Genomic DNA, 12,479 nt, shown 5'->3' on the forward strand with positions numbered 1-12,479 from the left:
ATAAACACAAATCTTTGTAACGAAATTAATCTGCATGATGTAAAAAAAACTTTGGCGTCTCTAGAAAAGGCTAGTTGTCTTTTTGTAAATGCTAAAATCTTTCTTACAGTCATCTGAAAGATATACTGGTTTAAAGTTTGAAAAGTTTAATTTAAGTTTCTCTTTTCGTCTAAACTAAGTGAAAAGTGAAATCTTGTAACCAACTTAATTCGCCAGCTGCGAATTTATTTGTTTACTTACAAATGTTTAAATAGTTTAAAGTGACTTGTCTAAAGTCCTCTTATGAATGTATTAATTACTACCGCCCTTGCAGAAGTTCTCCTTAGTTGGGAATAGGAATTTTTGTTGGCATTGTTTAAGGCGAACACGTGAATGCCTGTGCTTAGTTGAGACTTAGGGCGTGGTGCAGCGCGAAATTCAAGACAGTCATTCCTGTACTTGCCGTCCTGAGAGAAGGACCGACGTAGAGCGCTGTTCTTTCTCCGTTCTTTGCGTTTCCTGACTTCAGCCACATCACCTTTTCTTCCATTACAACTCTTGCTATTACTTTGGTACCTCATTATGAAGCCTCGCCAAGCCGTATCTGACTTCTGACGGCTCCTTTTTGTGCATAAGTACCTTCCGGTGAGCTCAATTTCAAAACGATTTTTTTCTAATGTAAGTATGTATGTTTTAGTGACTGTATTGACGTATTTTCATAATTAACATTGCCAATATAATTATGATGCCTCCATATTGCATTATTATGGCTAATTAATATCTTCATTGCTGTATGCCAAATAACCTCATTTTACAAATAAAGTTGGTTATTTAAGGTGTCGTTATTTTTTGTATAGTGCAAACTGTAGATAATTTTCTTATGAAAAATAACAAATGTTCACACGTACTTGTATAGATTAGTGTCAATGATAATTTCATTTCTGTAATCCATATCTGTGGCAATTGCTGTGGTAGCTGTTACTTGAGACGATACCTACCAGTCAATCACTCCCTGGCAGGTACATAATCGCTAATTGTTCATATTTGCAGAAAATTATAAGATTGGCATTGCGTATTTTCCGGGTATTTTACCTCACATTAACTCTACATTAGGTTTTTTGAAGAAGGCTTCTTCAATTTAAAATTTCCTGTTTATTGATACATAATAAATTTTTGTTTGGACATAATATGTTTTATGTTTGGACAATATGCTGATTTTAATATTTCAAGTGCCTCGCATGTTCATGTTCTGTTGTCATATTGAAATCATGCAACTTTACGAATTGATCAACATGACCGCTTTGATATCATTTTGCAATTGTTATATTGTACATAATATTGCCGCCTTACTTTCCTACTCAGAGCAAGTGATATCAATGTTTTGTAATTATAAACAGACTTCCTTGATATCTGGTAGCCTTGTTGTTCCCCTCGTAGCCTAATATACCCCTCGTAGCCTTGTTTTTCTCCTGGTAATTTCCCCATATATTTAGTCAGCAAAATATCTGGATCACCGCTAACCACCAGTGGTAGTGTGGAAAATAAATTGCCCGGATGAATATTTATGGGCGTTTATTTTGCGCAACTTTGTTTCGCGGTGCGATGTGCTACTTCGTCATTTTTCATCACACCTATGAATATCAAATAGTCTGGAATAATTTGGAGATCACAGTAATTCTACAGTAACAGCAATTGCTATACATTCTGCAGTTAGTTTCTGTGATTGAACCTTCATGTTTAGTTTACGTTTTGGTCTTGCATGTACATAAATTGAAACTTGTTGGTACCATCAGGGTTCAGAGTTCAGACTCGGCGATAAAGACGTGTTATTTTCGTAATTTGAATATGATCAATGCCTCACATTTTAAACTTGTGCTGTATTGTGCAAAATTGACGATGCGTGACGACCATGGCCCGCAACGTGCCAGACTGAATACCCGATGATATATTTACTTCCTCCAACTTACACGCAGTAGGCCTATAGTTGTGTTTTATGCTAGGTGTGGTTTTCATTGGTTTCGATAGTCTGATAAAATGGCGCACTTCGTATTGCAGTTGGTCGTCTTTGTAGCACTGTGCTCATTCTCCAAAGGTAACTCAGGAACACTTCTCGTTTGGTTAAGTTGAGTATTGAAATGTAATGAAAACTGACTTTTTTTTTCAAGTAGATGTTGGGGGGGGGGGCGAATTATTTCCACCACTGTACCGACTTCATGTCTATTTTGCCAATTTTTTTTTTTTTTAGTTCTTTTCGAAGTCGTAAGCCGATACACAATCGAAAAAATGTTTTCAGCAGGCGGTAACAGAATGATCATGGTGTATTGCGCTCTCCGTGATCAGCACACCTATTGTTACTGGGTGTTTCTCAAGAGGAAAGAAACCCCTTTTAATTATTAGACTTTGTTAGAATCATGACTTGTAGGTTTAATAATCACACTGATACATCATATTATATTATATTTAAGGGATCAGAGTAATTAAAACAAAACTAGGCCGACCTAATTTTCAACCGAATACTTCTGGTTAGAAGCGTATGCCCTATAGGAGATCTAACGCTGTCTTACGTCTGTGCATTGCCAAGTCACTATCACGTTTTGCTTTTACCAATTAATGAGTACATCGGCAGGTGTCCTGCGCACGCCCTAACGCTAATTTCATGGAAATTCTGACCTTGTATCGATTTTGCAAGATCTGGAATAGTTCCAACTCAAAGTAGTGAGAACCGTTTTCGTTGTCAACACACGAGGAAAAGGTGTTTGTTGTAAAAGTTATTGACAACGGTATAATGCTTTGCTTGATATATGTTAAAACTGAAAAAAATTAACATGGATGTTCCTTATAAGAAACATCCATCATAGGGATTTAAATGCCTGTTCTAGGGTTAAAGTTGTTAGTTACCAGATTGTATTCCATGTTTCTTTAATTAAATACCGAGCCTTTCACATCTTTCTTTCAAATTTTTCTTTAATTGAATACCAAACCTCTCAAATCTTTCTCTCGAGAAAGTTTTCAGAAATGTGAAGATGTTTGGACTCATGGACACCTTAGTTACATAATCAAGTCGATCCCATGTCAAATAAAATCACAAGTTAGGTCACTGATGTGACTGGGGATAAACAAAGATGAAAAAATGCCTCTTTCAAAACTCATTTGAGAACTAGATTTGTCCCTTGACTTTAGACTATTTGACAACGATTGACATGTGAATGAGGTAATTATTTGAGGGTCTGAGTTACACATTTGCATAGGGCTTTTACCTTCTGATGTTTCATGAACGTTCTTTGGTCCTTAATTTCCCTACTATTTTAAAAAGTGACTCCACGTCATGCACGCGAATCGAACAAGTTAAAGGGAAAATACAACATTTGCAAACATCAAAAAATAAAACTACCAAATCATTTTGAAATACCTTGCTGGACTGTTAGTGAATGACAGTGTAAAGCATCCTGTAAAATCATGGCACCTGGTATACTGTCATTTTCAAGAAAAGTGGTATTTTTGTATCAATTTCAAACGCTGGTCGGCCGATCAGCGATGGAAAAAACTGGCTTTTTTTAAATACTGGCCCCAATTGACCATCGCACTTGTTTGCGGGTACAAGCCAGCTAGACTGGTTCCCTGACCTTACAATTCCACAATGTATGTAAACTGCTCTGTTTCTTCTTATATGGAGTCAGGGAACCAGACTACAGGAAAATGATTGTTTTTCTTGGTCTTTATAGCATTTTCGAACCCAAAACCTCAAAAAAGTCAGTGTAACTATATTTGCTATATATTTCCAATCCCCAATTCCATCCATTTCTGAAAATTACAGCAAAAGCAAATGATGTATATTCCCTTTATGCACGTGAAGTGTCGACGTTGGGTAAAACACACCATCCCATGTACTTCAAGTACACCATATGATACATGACTGGCAATTTCCTAACACCTCATGCACTTGAGCTTCCCTTTTGTGTTGTTGCAAATATAGCCTCAACTGCCTCAGTTACCTTTGAAGTGCCTCAAGTGTTCATGATTTTGGGACAAAAATGTGCTATAGAGCACAGGTGCATGAGGTGCATGAGGTGCATTCAGTTTTTACATGTAAATCTAAAATCCTTTCGCAGCCAGCAGGCACACGTGCAGCGACTACCAGGACAAGTACGGCAACTACCAATCGGGCCTGTCCTGTTCTGTATCGGGCTTACCCGACCGGACCTACTGCTGTGAGTCCAGCTATTTGCAGTATTGCTGCACCGAAACTGAATGGCAGGATCAAAGCCCGGCCATCCCCTATGAGACCAATTACTCAAGGTATCTCTGTTCCCATTGCACATTCTATTCATGTTATCTATTGAACTGCTCGAAAAAGAGCATCCATGCATTTAACAAAGCATATTACTACTTGGCTTTGTCATCATGATAAATATAAGAGGAAGTTAGCTGACTGTGGTTCATAATGTACACGTTTTTGTTATGGCAGCGACAGAAGGTGTTTAAACTTTAGGGAGACAAATCTGTATATACATATTAATTGAGGCATATAGAAAAAATAGGGAGATAAGGAATCGTTGTTTTTATAAATATGCAAAGTATTGTCCATAGTGACGTGACAAATGCTGACGTCATATCTCACATGAATATTTATAATTCTGATTCGTCTCGTATAGCTGTCATTTTTTATCCACAAAACAAATAATCTATTTTATCATTTGATTTGTCAATAAGCAGGAACAAGTTGATCAGAAGAAAGGAAAGTAAAGTTCAAAGTATATTCATTTAGATCGATCTTCTTTGCTGGTTTGTTTTCCTCATCAGCAATTACACGCATTATTGGGCGATCGGTGGTGGAATGGTGATCTTCATCGCCTTGATCATTCTGGCCGCGATAAGAGTCACTCTAACTCGAAGACGGGCTGCTGTCGTCGTAACCTCAAGAAGAGGTGAGATTTCAATCTGCCTCCATGAGGCCTACCTCACATAAATTGCGACAAAACCTGAACGAACTATGTGCTTAATTAACTTGTAAGACCTAGCCTTAAAATGAGCGACTGTAACTGAGAATTTGGTTTAAGACTATAGGGTTATACCTGGGCTGGGAAAACTATAGGTGTGTTTGTTGCCACACATTGAGCTAGTTCGTACACAGTTTACGGCAACCAATCGATTGGCCCAGCCAAATCATCTTCAAATCATCTTTATCAATTGAACAGTATGCGAACTGTGACGACGACATTTGTTTTGTTAACGTTTATGTACCGTGGACTTGTGACTTGATTTGTGATGAATTAATACGATTGGCTTGATTACAAACGAGTGTACATCACCTGAGGGCGATTATAGATGGTTTGCACTGCTTGCGGCCATCTGTGAGGTGTGTGCTTCTACTTAAAAGGGACAGACCTCTTGGGCATCCATTGTTAATGAATCGGCATATAAACAAAGCACACCTCCAATATGGCAGCTGAATGCAATCAGTCTATTCAGATGAAGCGGAAATACTTTCTAATCTGTTATTCCTCTGTTCTCGACCCGCAGTTACAGCACCCACGTCTGTAGTCACAGTGTCCACCGGCAATCCAGCCACCAGGGTTGGTCCGTATCAACAGTTCGAGAACCCACCCAGCTATACCCCCAACTAGGTTGGGCAGTCCGCAGTTGGAGTCATGCAAGCAAATGCTTAATGCTTTACCTAAAAGGCTGGTATTTTAACGCTAGGCCTACATATCTTAAGCATCTTGGCTTTACTGAACTCATTTTAATCAAGACAGGTAAGGTGGAAACACTGCTTTAGAAAAATAGTGTATGAGTGTTTTGCTGGAATAAGTTCAGTTTTTTTTAATAATTTTACTCAGACAAACTCAATGTACACGCGTGTGTATTATATATTAATGGTTTACATTATAAAGTTGACGATTTTAGTATGCACTCAACCTCACCTGACATTTCTTATGAAGAATTTATTTCCAAAACGCGACATAATATCCATTTGAAAAAAGGTGGGAAATTTGCAATGTAATGAAACTTTGAAGAATAAAAACAATAGCACCACTGATTCCAAACTTTATTTTTTAAGCTTCAATGTCTTCTCATATTGTGTTTATTTTGACAGCCGTTGAAATTGATTTTGAAAAACCAGGAGAGGGCGGGGTTCCTAAAGGGAACAAAATGGCGCTTATCGCGTTTTTGGAAATGGAGCCTCCATATTCAACTGTCATTGAAATTGCATGATAAGACATCTAATGTTATTGTAATAGGCTCTTATATTAAAAACAAACCTAAGCGTTAGGATTTTGGTCTATGGTGAGCATGAACTTGATTTTTCGTTGGTATGTGAAAATGTGAGCGTTCGTTCGTATAACAAGAATTTTTCACGAGATTGAGCTCTTCAAGAACACCAAATCTGTCAAGGTTTAGTGTGACAAAAAAAAAAAAACTTTGAGCGAATTTTTAATTTTATAGTTTATTTGGTGGTTTTTTTTCTTCGATTTAGAAAATGTCATAACATTTTTGTACTCAGTTCTTATTAATCGCCTTCTTTTGTATTCAAAAGGTAATTGTAAAACTTGTAAAGAAAAAACCCAACAATTTGTAGAAGACCTTGCTAAATTATCTTCATTCACCCTTTGATGAATTAACAGTCTCAGCTAAGGCCAAAAAAAAAGTCTCCGGTTTCTGGTATGGAACTTGGCGAAAAAGTGGTGCGGCGACGCGGCTTTTTTTTTTTTTTTACCTGATTTTTTTGCTTCAAATGTCGGCTGATGACTGCAAATGGTGCCCGACTAAACCAGAGAGACCACATCAAGCTTATCTCGACCATAACCCAATCTAAAAACACGTTAAAATTGTGCAGCAGCAGGATTCTAGTCAAACCAGTGAGTTTGGCGGTTTTGAGACATCATCTTTCATTGAAAATAAAACTTTTTCATTTTGCCCACGCGCATGGCTACGGCGACGCGCGCGCATACCAGAAACCGGAGACTTTTTTTTTTGGCCCAGAAGCAATGTTCTTGAAGTTCATCTGTAATAAACCTAACATAGAAATACAGACTCTGCGTTTTCCAATTTGATCCCAATTAAATTTAATAATTTGATTTCATGTTTTTTCTACAAACCTACAATTTTCATTAATAATAATGTTTGCACTGAACCTCACTTTTATGAAATTTGTTAAGACTTCTATGTACTTTTGATTCTTTCGATCACTTCTTTTTCTCTTAGTTTTGAGGTCTCTAGAAAAGGCTAGTTGCCTCTTTGTAAATGTTAAAATCTGTTCTTAAAGGCGTCTTAAAGACATGCCGGTTTAAAGTTTGAAATCTTTTCTTAAAGTTTCTCTTTCGTCTAAACTAAAACAAAAGTGAAACAAATCTGTATCTGCAGGATATACATGTATACTTATAGCCATTTGAAAAATCAATGCCACAATAAATCTAAATGTGCGTGCAAGGCATGGATTTGAACTCAAGCCGGGGAAACGACTTGAGAATTTAATTATTTGGTCTTAAGCCTTTTTTGACCAATAATTAACAACTTGCTCGGTATTTTTAAGCATGTGAGAGCACTGTTTTAATGTTACCAGAGCCGCAGACAAGGGAACTGCGTGCGTTGCATTCGCCACTCATGCATGATGCAAGAACAAACTCCAAAGAATCCAAGCGGATTTGATGAATGAACTTCACTTTGTTTCGCGGTGCAGTGTGCAATTTGGAAACGCACTCGGCTGGAAAAATGTTGGGTTTTTTGGGAAAGCAGGGGGAGATGGAGAATTGAAGAGCAGTTCGAATGAACAGTCTTAAATATGCAACACCCCTCTAAAAATCCTGCTCTTTATATGTGTTGCTCTTCTAATAAAAAAATGAAAATAAATATTTTCTAGTTCTATTCATTAAAATGGAGTCACGACCAACATATGAAGACTATTCGAGGTGGGAAAAAAATCATGTATTGCAGAGATATGTTGAGCCTTATGATATTCCGATATCTCAAGGAGAGAGATATATTCGCCGAGACTACATCGGAGCTATAAGAGAGTACGAGAGCAAATAAAAAGAATTAAGAAACTCACCGAACTCAAACAAATTGTAGACGATCAAAACCTACAACTCGTCCCGATGGGTAGACAAGGCCAACCTCTTAGAAAAAAGTTACATGTACGGGTTAAAAAGATTTAAATCTCCCGAAGATTTCAAGAGGCCGACTAATAGAGAGACGAGAAGGTTTAAAAATCACTTCAGAAACTGGGAGCTGATCTCGAGGCTGTTTATTAATGATGTAGTTCAGTCTTTATATACTCATGTGCAGCAAATCGAAAGCAGAGTTGCAATCTTAATTGAGATAATTGAGAAGCATCAAACTTCAGATTGCACTCAAAGTGAGATATGTTAAACACAGACTTGATGAAGAACCTGTAACAGCGGAATTTATTCTTCTAACGACCAAAGAGCAAGGGCGGATCCAGAACACAATTTTTTTTTTGGGGGGGGGGCCCAAAACAAATTTGGTCTCCCGAAAAGTGGGTCAAAAAAATGACGGCGTGGGGTTCGGGACCCGCTTTATAAGGGCCCCGATTTTTTTTTGGATTCTAGATGCTCTGTGGTGCGATCTGAGGCAATTTCTGACCACTTTAACCAATGTTTTTTTGAGGAAAAGATGGTTGTGTTCTCATTGCCTGCCTCTATGGCGACTTTTTTTTTGGGGGGGGGGGGGAAGGGGGGCATGGCCCCCTTTGGCCCTTTTCCCCCCTGGATCCGCCCTTGCCAGAGAGTCGTTTTGACCGAGAGAAAAATATAGCAAACTGTCAAGGAAGAAATCGATAAAATCTTAGAAAAACACGACAATCTTACGAATAGGGGCTCGGACTCGTGTTTTACATCAACGTAAATCGTTACAAACCCGGCCGGAGGTAGCTCTTACACAGACCTATCCGCCTGTCTCAAAAAAGAAAACAGCAATCTTCAACATTAAAAACAAAGATAAAGAGTTTGTGTGATGGGTGTTTCAGAGCCGCTCCGAGTAAATATACCGACAAAGTAAAAAAAAAAAAAATTGAAAACAACCCAAATATAACATCAACGAACAGAGACCGACGATATATAACTCGAACGACGGAGACTTTCCCACACCCATCGATCAGATACTTAGGATAAAAAGACAAAATAGTCTATCGATAGACGTTTTTGCGTACACGCTGGGAGAAGGTATATTTCCTATCCATTATAAGTGTCTGAAAACAAAAATGATCAATGTTGTTTTCCGATGTCAAAAACAGTCACTAGTGTTGGATAAAACACGTTTCTAGATTATTTCACACCGTTACAGATATTAATATTGACAAATTCATCTATTAATACTAGAGGTTTGCGTTTGTTGTTACAAACGCAGAGTGGTCGGGTAGACAACTATTTCATTAGACATTGTCCAGTTAAATTATGAATATGTTTATGTCAGATAAAAAGGATCAAGAACTTTAACATTTCCGGTACCAATTATTTTGTACAAAAAGAATGTGTCTTTTAGGGTGTGATAAATTTCAGTAAACATTTAGGTACTCGTACAAGCAGTTTCCGGTTTGATGACGTCATCAGTTTAAAAGGGAAGGGAGGACACTTGTTTATCATTAAGTAAAAACAACGCATGGAAATTAAGTGTTCATAATAACATCCAACCGGTTTGATGACGTCACAGTATTTGGAAGCAAGAGGTCAATATCAAATGCAACAGATAACCCTATCGCAGTGTTATCGCACCCTGTCGTCTATTCGGACGATAGGGAGCCTTCGGATTAATTGATCTTATTCTATTTTCGGACTTTTGGGCCCTCGGACTATCGAACCTTCGGACGTTCCAGCGGATGGGACTCGTTCCGGGGTACCTGCATTGTTGTCCTTTTATCCCTTTTTCTAAAGATTTCACTTGCAGGGTACCTCAATTGCTAAAGATTTCACTTGCGGGGTACCTCGAACAAAGAACAGGTACCTCACAAGTGCATGTCCATGGTAAGTACGGAATATCGAACCTTCGGACTATTGAACCTGCGGACTATTAAAACGAACCTTCGGACTAATGACCCTTCGGACTAAAGAACCTTCGGACTATCGGGCTGTAACCGTGTATCGGGCTGTAACATCTGTCTACAAACCACCAGCAGTACATTTTAAATGTCCTTACTCTGTTCTTCAAGTACACAGCAAACCGCAGGTCATCATTGGTGACTTTAACAGCCATGACACCCAATGTGGGTACATGGAAACCAATAAAGGATTGAGAAGCAGTGGATGAGTGAATGGGCACGAACCAACTTAGTCTCATCCATGACCCAAAGCTACCTCCTTTGTTTCACAGCAATGGGTGGAGACGTAGATACAACCCAGATCTAGCACTATCGTATGACTCGACTGTGTCAAACTAGTGGTGGATCCTATTCCACGAAGCCAACACCGACCCATTGACTAAACAGAACATTCAGATAAAAAAAACTACTACGTCAAGGTCGGTCAATCTTTTGTGTAAATCGAAAGTAAAATTGTACATTTATCAATACCGTCACAGAAAAGTACAAAGGAAACGAGGTCAACCCAGATCTAGCCACTGTAACCAGCAATATATGGTAGGACTGTGTCAACAGATCGTGGTGGATCCTATTCCACGGAGCCATTACCGACACTTTAGCATTCAAGTCAATACAGCTATAAAGCCAACCACTGTGCCTGTCAAGAGGCGCTGTAATTACAAGAAAGCTGACTCGAATGGGTTCACCTAGGAGGTAGAACAGAAAGTGAAGCACATCAGTCCAACATCACGAAACTATGAATGCTTTGCTCAACGTGTAAAGAAGTTAGCACGAAGACACATTATCTGACTCCTTTCTCTTCTTATACTGCACAAAATGATAAGGTAAAAAAGGTAAAGGGACGAACCTGTGTTCACAGGAACGGAGTGCCATATCTCTTTCGTTTAGCGATTGGGCCAGACTCATATGCTGCTGGGGGGGGGGGGGGTCGCCACAACTCCTCCACAGCGAGTCTGTTACCTTCCCAGCATTGAATACTGCCGGTACCCATTTAACACCTGGGTTGAGAGGAGTAATTGAGGTAAAGCACCTTACTCACGGGTACAACACGCATGGCCATGATCATGATGGGGCTTGAACTCACAACCTCTCGATCATGAATCCTGTGCTCCACCGTTAGACCAAACGTGTCCACATGACGTTTAAAATTCGACTATTTTCGCTTCCCACCTGAAAAAAATGCCAATACGACCGAGTGAATACAGGAACATTTTTCGAAAAAAAAAACATTGTTTACGATTACCCGTATTTTGGTTGAGCAAAAACCAAAATCTGACACACACGCAAGACTAAAACAGGAAATTCAGAAAAAAACTACTATTTCTAGGTCGGTCAATCTTTTGTGTAAATCGAAAGTAAAGTTATACATCAATATCGTCACAAAAAAGTACAAAGGAAACGCACGTCCTGTATTTCCTGTATGAATCCAAGAATGGTCATTAGACTTTCACAAGTCACATGCGTACATTGCTTGTGAGAGGATCCTTTATTGTTTTAGTTTACTTCATTTTAAATTTTGGTCTTGCATGTACAGGAATGGGCATTTTTGGTACCATGAAAGTTCAGAGTTGAGACTCGGCGATAAAGACGTATTATTTTTGTAATGTTGATATGATCACTGCCTAAACATTTTTAAACGTGTGCTGCATTGTGCAAAACTGACGCTGCTTGACGACCATAGCCTGTACCATGTCAGACTGTATATCTGATAATATCAAGCTATATCCGCCTCAGCGTACACGCAGTAATTTTGTTGTACGTGTGGTTTCATTGGTTTCAATGATCTGGCAAAATGGCGCACTTCGTATTGCAGTTGGTCGTCTTTGTAGCACTGTGCTCATTCTCCAAAGGTAACTCAGGAACACTTCTCGTTTGGTTTGGGTTATTGCAATGCACTGAATAATGAACTGACCATATTTAAAGTAGATGTTAGGTGGAAAAAAATCATTTCACCGCCGTTTTTTTCGTTTTCTTTTTGGAGGCCATAAAATATGCACACTCGACAAACTGTTTTCAGCTGGCGTTATGAGCATTATTCGTGGTGTGTTTACGCTCATCGTTATCACTACATCTATTTTTATTCCTTTTTTTTTTTTTAGGCCTACTTGAATTTTTTTTTTAGAATCTTGACTTGTATATAGGTTTATCAAGCACATGTTACATCATATAGTTCTAGGGATCAGAGTAAATAAGAAATAGGGCTACCTAAAGAATGAGTAACGTAGCTTATCCTAATCCACATAATTTTGATTATACCCTAGGAGGGTTAAAGACGTCTTAAATTGTTTGCGGTGTCACTATCACGTTTTGTTTTAGACCAAATTTGAATGAAAACATCGGCAGGTATCCTGCGCATGCTCTGATATTAATTTCGCGACTTTAAAATTCGGACCTTAGGCCCCCCCAAAAAATTCGGTCTCTGGTCAGACCAAAGTTCCGGAATTGACGC

Source organism: Patiria miniata, unplaced genomic scaffold (genome assembly GCF_015706575.1).
Source record: "Patiria miniata isolate m_02_andy unplaced genomic scaffold, ASM1570657v1 HiC_scaffold_5, whole genome shotgun sequence".
Lineage (NCBI taxonomy): Eukaryota > Metazoa > Echinodermata > Asteroidea > Valvatida > Asterinidae > Patiria > Patiria miniata.